Source organism: Galeopterus variegatus, unplaced genomic scaffold, assembly GCF_000696425.1.
Source record: "Galeopterus variegatus unplaced genomic scaffold, G_variegatus-3.0.2 Scaffold1123, whole genome shotgun sequence".
Taxonomy (NCBI): Eukaryota; Metazoa; Chordata; class Mammalia; order Dermoptera; family Cynocephalidae; genus Galeopterus; species Galeopterus variegatus.
Window position 1 is genome coordinate 384,185 of NW_007727234.1, and position 9,890 is coordinate 394,074.

At 42.2% G+C, this 9,890-nt stretch overlaps 1 pseudogene; it reads right to left on the reverse strand.

The window, feature by feature from the left end:
* Positions 1-6,097: 6,097 nt before the first annotated feature.
* On the reverse strand, positions 6,098-7,671 carry LOC103592320 (annotated as a pseudogene).
* Between the last annotated feature and the right edge of the window lie 2,219 nt (positions 7,672-9,890).

The following is a 9,890-nucleotide window of genomic DNA, read 5'->3' on the forward strand; positions in this document are numbered from 1 at the left end:
CAGTAGTGATGTTCTCTCTTTCATTCCAGATTTTAGTTATTTGAGTCTTTTCTTTTTTTCTTTTTTGGTCCATCTAAATGTTTGTCAATTTTATTGATTGTTACAAAGAACTAAAGTTTGAGTTTGTTGATTTTTCTCTATTGTTTTTTTATTCTGTGTCTGCCTTTCTAAATCTCTTAATGGTTTCTTTTAATGAGAAAAATTTTTTAATCTGAATGTAATTTACCAATTTTTTTATTCAATAATTTGTGCTCTTTGTTTCCTGCTTAAGAAACCTTTGCCTACCTAAATGTTATGAAGATTTTTCTCCTATATTGTCTTTCAAAAGTCATACTATTTTACTTTTTATATCTGTGTTATGATCCATCTGAAATTGATTTTGGTATGTGAGTGAGGTAGGGTCAAGATTCCTTTTTTCCATACAGATATTCAATTTTCCCAGCACATTTGCTGAGAGGACTATCCTTTGTTTTCTTTACTGCACTGTCACCTTACCATAAATTGAGTATATGTGTGATTTGGGTAGAAATCTCATTGATAGGAATTGTGACAAAGACAGGTCAAGTGGAGGAAAGAAAAGCAGGAGGAAAACTTTGGAGTCAAGGAAGAACATTCAGTTCACTTGTTCCTTCTTAATTGCTTACTTTCATAGGTTCATACTGGGCATTGGAGTTAAAATGGTGAGCAACATAGACATGGTCCCTGATTTATCAGAATGTATCGTCTTTCAGGGAAGACAGACAATTAAGCAAACAGCTACACATAGAACAAGTTTTTTGTGGCATTTTCACATGTTTCTTACTCATGTTTCCATGTACTATTTTTTAAGTTACCTAAAAAGAAATTAAATTCACAATCCGATAACTTCGTATAATGTATGCTATACGAAGTTATTACGGTTTTTTGTGTGTGATAAGGGGAAGTTGAAGGTGTTGTGTAAACCTCTTGCTGAGGTACTCAGTCTAGAGGTTCATGAATTGGGAGGGGGTATCAAAAAAGGCTCCCCCAGGGGCCGGCCCGGTGGGTGTGATAAGGGGAAGTTGAAGGTGTTGTGTAAACCTCTTGCTGAGGTACTCAGTCTAGAGGATCATGAATTGGGAGGGGGTATCAAAAAAGGCTCCCCCAGGGGCCGGCCCGGTGTCGCACTGCTACAGTGCACCGGTTGGGAGTGCAGCGGCGCTCCCGCCGAGGGTTCAGATCCCACATACAGACCGGCAGCTCACTGGCTGAGCGAGGTGTGGACGCAACACCGAGGGTTGCGATCCCGTTGCCGGTCCCGGTCCGGTACGGGCGCGACACTGAGGGTTGCGATCCGTTGCCGGTCACGAAAAAAGACAAAAAGAAAAAAAAAAAAAAAAAAGGCTCCCCCAGAAAAACGAACATCTAAATAAACAGTGAAAGACTGAGTAGGAGTGAGTCCAGGTAAGAGTGAGAGGAGGGGAAGAGAAATACAGTCCTGCAGGGAGAGAAGCTTTAGTTTAGCAGTAATCCAGTGGGGATGGTGGGAGATGGGCTGGGAGGAGAAAAGTGGCTCAGTATGAAGGATTTTCTAGCTTGACTATATTAAAGGCAATGGGGAGCCATTGAAAATGCATGAGTGGGGAAGTGACAAGATCAGATCTGTACTTTAAGGAGATTATTCTTGCTTCAATGTGCAGAATGGATTGGTGTTGCAAAGACTGGAGGTTGGGAGAACAAGAAATAATGGGCACATCTGTATGTCAGTTAGTTTTAAAATGCCTTTTCTAAATAGCCTTCCAATTGTCAAGTGTCATTCTTTTCCTTTTTTAAAATAGCTATTTGTGGGAGTGCAGTAACCCAACAAAAATGTCTCCAGGAATCGTCTCAGGCCCACTGGATGGTAGCACACAGCAGGGGCATTGTCTCAGCTCTGTAGCCCTTTGTCTCAGGACATCCATTCCCGTCACAGAGAATTTCCTGGCAAAGAAGCAAACTGCTGTGGTTCAGCAGATACTACTGTCATAGACTCTGGCAATCTGTCCACATTTGGGAGAAGCAGGTAGACACAAGACTGACCTTCAGGTCTCCAGTGATATGAAACCCTCTTTGTCTGTCTGATCACAGCCCAGGTATTATCAAACAGGGTCCCTTACCTGCTCAAATTCAATGTCTTGAATGAATTTTACCTGGGCCCCTGATGCTTTCAGAATGCTGCAGTGCCTTCACTGATGTCAGAGAAATGTAACAACCAATTTATTCATTCTTTCCAAACTTGAAATGAAAGATCTGTGAAATGGGCAGTTTGCTCTGCATAATAAAGAACAGAAGAGGAGAAGAGGGTGGTGTTTATTTTGTTTGTTTGCTATTCTCCCCTCCAACATCCCCAGCTGAGATGGGTCTTCCATTCTCTTCAACAGTGTTGAAGTGTCATGGCACACTGTCATCTTTGACCATGTACAACCCCTCTTGTTTACAATCTTTTCCACTTCCCCCTGAATCTCCACTCCTACTTTTCTTCTCCACCATAGACTCCCCCCTCTGATTTATTTAATACTCATATGCCTCATATTAAAAAGCAAACAAACAAGCAAAACTCTGTTGACCACACAGACCCCTTGAGGCACTGCCTCACCCCTCTGCTTTCATGGACAGCAAAATTGTTCAAAAGTGCTGTCTCTACTTGCTGTATCCACTTCTTTTCGCTGTCTCTCTGGAGCTTTCTTCAATCAGCCTTTCATCCCCATCATTGTACTAAACTGTGCTTGCCAAATCCATTCAATCTCCCACCCCTATGTTATCTACCTAGCAAGAGAGGGCATATTCGGGCCGGCCCGGTGGCGCACTGGATAAGTGCGCCGCTTGGGAAGTGCGGCGGGCGCTCCCGTCTGAGGGTTCGGATCCCACATACAGACCGGTTCCCGCTCACTGGCTGAGCGAGGCGTGGGAGCAACGCCGAGGGTTGCAATCCCGTTGCCGGTCCCCGGTCCGGTACGGGGGCAACACTGAGGGTTGCGATCCATTGCCGGACACGGAAAAAGACAAAAGACAAAAAAAAAAAAAAAAAAAAAAGAGAGGGCATATTCTTTCACCCTGTCCTTCTGGAAATGCATCCTTGGTTGGCCTCCACAGTGCCATCTTCTCTTGATTTTCTTCCAACCTTGGTGGCCATTCCTTCTCATTACCTTTAGCTGGCTCCCTCATCACCCTCCTACTTCTAAATAAGAGAGCACCTCAGAGCTTGGTCTCAGCTTTCTTGGCTATCTATGTACACTCCACTGGTGACCTCGTCTAATCCCATGATTTAGATAACATCTATATGCTACAACTACCAAATGCATATCCTCAGCCCTCTCCCCTAAATTGGAGACATTAATGGCTAACAAACCACTTGATATTTCCACTGAGATATCTAACAGACATCTCAAACATAACCAAAACCAAATTCTTGCTTTTCCCACCTAAACCTACTCCCACCCAATCTTTCCCACTCAGTGAAAAGCAACTCCATTCTTCTAGCTGCTCAGGCCAAAAACTTCAGTGACATCCTTGATTCTTGTAGTTCCCTCATACCCACCCATCAGTACATCATCTGCTCTATTTTTAAATTAAATATCTTCTCCCAGTTTGCAACTTGTCTTCTTACTCTCTTTGTGTTATCTTTTGATAAACAATTATTTTTAATTTAATGTGGTCAAATTTATCAATTTTTTTCAGTTGTGGTTAGCACTCTTTAGTTTTTAGTTTTAGTAAGTTTTGACTTCCCCATCTCTCCTACCACCCTATTCTAAGTCACCATCACCTGGATCACTGTAATAGTCTTTTTTTGTGTGGCTGGCTGGTACTGGGACCAGAACCCATGACCCTGGGTTAGAAGGGTGCATTCTAACCAACTGAGCTAACCGGCCAGCCCCGTAATAGTATCCTGTCTGTTCTCCCAGCTTTTAGTCTTGCCTCTGCACAATAGCCACACTGATTCTCTAAAAATAAGCGAGATCATTTCATTCCTCTGCTAAAGAGCCTCTAATGTAGGCTCATTTTATTTCAAGCAAAATCCTAAGTATTTGTAGGAAGTGAGAGAGGCTGTGGTAGGCAAAGCCCTGTGTGATCTTGCCCACCACGACCTCTCTCACTTCTATATCTCACTCTCTCACTCCACTCCAGCCACACACTGGCCTCCTTGATGTTCGTAAAACATGCCAAACACACTCCCACCTCAGGACCTTTGCACCTATTGTTCCCCTTGCCTGGAATGCTCTTTCCCCTACATATCCATAGCCCTGCTCTTCCTCCTCTTAAAGCAGACCTCAACTCAAATGTCACCTGATCAAAGAGGACTTCCCATAAATTTCACATAAATCTGATATAGATTTTGTATTTTTTACTTTTGTCACTGAACATATTTTTGTAAAGATCTAACTATATTGCTGAATGTAAGCCCATTTTATTATTTCTGACTGCTGCATAGTGTTCTATCAGATATCACCTTTTCTTATCCATCTCCTTAACGGTAGACATACAGTTTGCTGCCAGCCCCAATTAAACACACAATATGAAATAAACTTTCTCAAACATACACCCTAATGGACTTGTGTGAGGGTTTTTGTTTGTTTGCTTTTGGTGCTTTGGGGCTGGGAGTGGAGGGTTGTTTATATACCCAGTAGTAGAGTTGCTGGGTCATAAGACAAACATAAACTTTATTTGACTAAATACAGCCAAAAGGACTTCCAGGGAAAAGCACACATAATTTACACTCACATTGGCAATTTGTGAAAAATCCTGTTTCCACATCTTTTTTTTTTTTTTTTTTTTTGTCTTTTTCGTGACCGGTAAGGGGATCGCGATCGCAACCCTTGGTGTGGTGTCACCCACACCACGCTCAGCCAGTCAGCGCACCGGCCATTCCTATATAGGATCTGAACCCGCGGCGGGAGCGTCGCTGCACTCCCAGCACCGTACTGTGTCCCGAGTGCACCACGCACCGGCCATTCCTATATAGGATCCGAACCCGCGGCGGGAGCATCGCTGCACTCCCAGCACCGTACTGTGTCCCGAGTGCACCACGGGCTCGGCCCTTTCCACCACATCTTTATTTATTTATTTTTTTTCTTTTTGTCTTTTTTACTGACCGGCAACGGGAACGCAACCCTCAGTGTTGCGCCCGCACCGTGCTCAGCCAGTGAGCGGGAACCAGTCTCCACATGGGATCCGAACCCTCGGCGGGAGCGCGGCGACATTCCCAAGCAGTGCACTCTCCAGTGCGCCACTGGGCCAGCCCTCCACCACATCTTTAACAGCCCTTTGAATTACCTTGACTTCCTAATTTTTGGCAGTATTGTGGATATAAAATTTTATCTCTTTGTCATTTTAATTTGGATTTCTCTAATTACCAGATAAGAGCTTTTAGATAAGAGTTTTAGATAAGAGTTTTAAGATAAGAGTTACTTCTAGAATCTGTAACATTTATGTGGGGAGAGAGGAAAAATCACAATTTATTTAGACATTAATAGAATGTATTGTCATTTATTCACCTTTCCATTGGTACATTGTCTGCTCTGTTTTTCTCATTGTTTCCTTATGGATTCAGTTCCTTTCTTGCTTTGTACTTAACTCTCCTTTGTTTTTAACTCTCCTTCAAAGCAAGACAGAACCACTTTCCTGAACATTCCTCACTCTGAAAATAATTTTATCATAAATTTATTTATTTATATATATATATATTTTAAAAGATGACTGGTAAGGGGATCTTAACCCTTGACTTGGTGTTGTTAGCACTACACTCTCCCAAGTGAGCTAACCAGCCATCCCTATATAGGGATCTGAACCCGTGGCCTTGGTGTTATCAGCACCACACTCTCCCAAGTGAGCCACGGAGCTGGACCCATTTTATCATAAATTTATGCTTCCCTAAACAATATATTGTTTAGCTTTGCTAGTTGTTTTCTTTTTTAGCTTTTTATAAATGAGCTCATACCATGTATATTCTTCTGCAACTTGTTCTTTGCATTCACCTAAAAACAACTTTTTTTATTTTAGCATTTACTTGTACACGTTTGTGGGGTACAGTGTTGTTTCAATACATGCATATACTGCACAATGATTCACTTAGCGTAGATAATATGGTTTTGTACCCATTTCTTCACTTTAGGAAATGGTGAAGATAATTCAGTAATAAAGCAAGGCTCTTCTAATCCAGAGGTGGATAGACCAACATCACTCCAATGCATACAAATAGTCTCAGTAGATGTGGTGCTCCACACACCTGGGACATGGGTGCATCGGTGTGATCTGCGAGGATTCCAACATACCGCAGTCTCATATTTGTAGAGTAGCTGAGTACCCAACATCACACTGAAGTATTCTTTTATCACTGCCACAACTTCATTAACAGCATACTCCTTATTATCTGTTTTTCCCAGAGATTTCTTGTAATTTGCATAATCCTCTGGAATGCAGTCCACATTCTTCTTGGCAAGACCATAAAAGAGCTGTTTTTGCCTGGAAATTAAGTCCCAGTCATCAACAAGCCAAAGTTTTAGCTCTTCAGGAATCTTGAATGTTGAGCAAGGGCTGGGTCTGGAGCTCACAGACCCCTCAAGTCCGTTCACAGACTGGGTGACAAACCCTTCACATGCAGGTCTATGAGCTAGGTAATTGGCATAGGTATGAGCTAGGTCCTTGGAAGTGGTAGGTTAGAGTGCATGGCTACTCCTGGCAGCCACCCCAGGCAGTAAACTCCAGTCAAGGTGACAGCATTGCACAATGCACTAACTCCACCCACACAACTTATTTACAAAGAATGCACCACACCACCCCCAACCAGACCTAAGGTGAGGGGGCCTGATTAAATTATCCTATTTTCCCAACATTGACTTTAAATTCAACTCTGTTCATGAATGTTTCTTCATTTTCAACAGTAGGATCTTCCTAGGTCCTTTTCTTCTGAGGAGGCTGAGGCATCTCACTGGTACCTAATAGATCTGCAACATACCCAGCGCCACTTTAGACAAGCCCAAGTACAAAATGGAGCCACCCACCTCCCCCCCCTCGTCCCCCCTTCCCTTTACGAGAAGCCTCCTGACTTAAACAGAAACCCCTTTTGCTTCTGCAAGGATGCAGTTCTCCACCCTGATCCACATTAGCATATTGACCCTCTTTGATGGTATCAGCCAGCCCTTGGCGCACTATATAAGCTCTTCCACCCCCACACCTGATGCCATCCCCCATTTTCAGGGCAGCCCTGGGCTGTTCCCCACTTCGAGGGCAGCCTGGTAGATTATTTTCCTTTAATAAAGCTTGTATGGTACCCGGCATCTCGGCTCACTTTCTTTCAGTACCACCACCATCTCCATTTCCAGGTGTTTTCTTTTTGTTCTTTTCTGTTCTTACTTCAGCATTTTTCTGTGGCAGACCGGATGTCTTCTTTCCTAGGGCAGCCCCTCTCCACTTCCCCTCTCCATATTTATTGCTCCTGATCAGCTTTTTGAAGTTCTCTCTGTTTCTGTAGGTTGGTGTGCATGTGTTTGAGTATTCTGCTCTCTGGAATCCATTCATTCCAATTTTTATTCTAACCACTGTAATGTGTAAAGTATTTCACTTGTTTGCCTTTATGGCAACCTTTACACACTTTGTTTCATAAAGAAGAGGCCCATGAACACACAGCACTTGCTCACCCTCCTTGAGTTTAGACTTCAGGTCCTGCTTCAGCGCCATTTACAGGTGATTCTCCTCCTCCTCCTCCCACCACCCTCAACTACCACCCCCTACACTCTACCCCACCCAGCTCCCTGTCAGATGTGCCAACAGGCACCGCCAGCTCTACATCCTGGGCCAGATTTCTACATGTGGGTCTTTTTCTACACTGTTGTGCTTTGGTGAGTTTGTCAGTCTTTGAACAGACACCACATTTTCTTAATTAGGGCAAGGCCTCTCCACCCTAAATTTCTCTTCAACAGTGTCTTGGCTGTTCTTGGACATTTATCTTTTATAAAAATTTGGAATAATCTTCCAATTTCTTCAAAAATTCTGTTTGGATTTTTATTGGAATTTAATGGAAGAGAAAAAGAAATCAGTTTGGGGAAGATTAACATCTTTTTAACAGTATAATTCTACTCATGCTCCTCCTGTCCTTTGTGCTATTGTTAACACATATCTTACATCTCTGTATGTTAAAATCCCAGTTTACATTATTATTGTTTTTGCTTTAAAAATCAATAGACATTTAAAGACTTTAAGAACAAAAAGTTGGCTTTTTAATATTCATTCACTTATTTGCCATTCCCAGTATCCTTTTTTCCTTTTTTTTTTTCCCCCTATATAAAGATGACTGGTAAGGGGATCTTAACCCTTGACTTGGTGTTGTCAGCACCACACTCTCCCAAGTGAGCTAACCGGCCATCCCTATATGGGATCTGAACCCATGGTCTTGGTGTTATCAGCACCACACTCTCCCAAGTGAGCCATGGGCCGGCCCCTTCTTTCCTTTCTATAAGATCTAAATTTCCAACTGCTATCATTTCCTTTCAGCCTACAGAACTTTCTTTAGAATTTTTTGTTGTGAGTGTCTGCTGGTGGCAAATCCATTCAACTTTTACTTGTCGGAAGTATCTTTATTTCACGTTCACTTTTGAAAGATATTTTCACTAGGTTGACTTGTTTTCCTCCAGCACTTCAAAGATATAGTTGCATTGTCTTCTAGCCTCCAGTCAGATGAGAAATCAGCTGTCACTTTGATCATTGTTCCTGTGTATGTAATGCATCTATTTTCTCTGGCTGCTTTTAATATTTTCTCTTTGTCTTTGGTTTTCAGGAGTTTGTTAAAAATGTGCCCAGGTGTGGTTTTCTTTGTATTTATCCTCCTTAAGATTTGTTAAGCTTCCTGAACCTTTGGGTACTATTTTTTAATCAAATCTAGAAAATCTTTGGCTAATATTTCTTTAAAAAAAAATCTGCCCTATTATTTCTCTCCTCTCCTTCTTAGACTCCAGTTACTGAAATTATTACTCCAATTACCCTAATAAAGCATAAAACGAAACTTCCACAAGGTTGAGATGATCTGTTAGTAATTTAACTGCCTGCTAGAATAAAACTCAACATTATTCAGAGGAAAATAACAGCTTCTAGTCTGTATGACATATTATCCACAATGTACAGTGTATAAGAGTACTTCAAAAAGTTCATGGTGGGCCAGCCCCGTGGCTCACTCGGGAGAGTGCGGTGCTGGTAGCGCCGAGGCTGTGGGTTCGGATCCTACATAGGGACGGCTGGTGCGTTCACTGGCTAAGCGTGGTGCTTACGACACCGAGCCAAGGGTTGCGATCCCCTTACCGGTCAAAAAAAAAAAAAAAGTTCTTGGAAAAATTCTTACTACCTTTTCATTCTATTTTTCCATGAACTTTTTGAAGTACACTCATATAATTGAGTTAATGGATGTTCAACAAAACAGTAAACTGTGAACTGTAATGAAAGGAAAATCAGTGAATAGAAAGAGACCCAGGAATGATCCAGACATTAAAATTAGCAAAGAATTTGAAATAACAATGATATATTTGTTAAAGAGTCTACAGGAAAAGATCTAAATAGGAGCTGAAGAGATGGAACATTTCAGGAGAGACTCGGAAACTATAAAAGAACCAAATGGAAATCTCAAAACCAAAAATACAGTATTTTCAATCAAAAATGCTCTGAGTTTGATTAACATCAGTTCAGATAAAACCAAGAAAATAATCAGTGAACTTAAAAACAGATCAATAAATATCATCCCAACAGAGAGAATAAAAAACTGAAAATCAGGAAAAGAAAAAGGGGGCCGGCTCGGTGGCACACTGCTATAGTGCGCCGCTTGGGAAGCGCGGCGGCACTCCCACCGAGGGTTCGGATCCCACATACAGACCGGTTCCCGCTCACTGGCTGAGCGAGGCGCGGGAGCAACA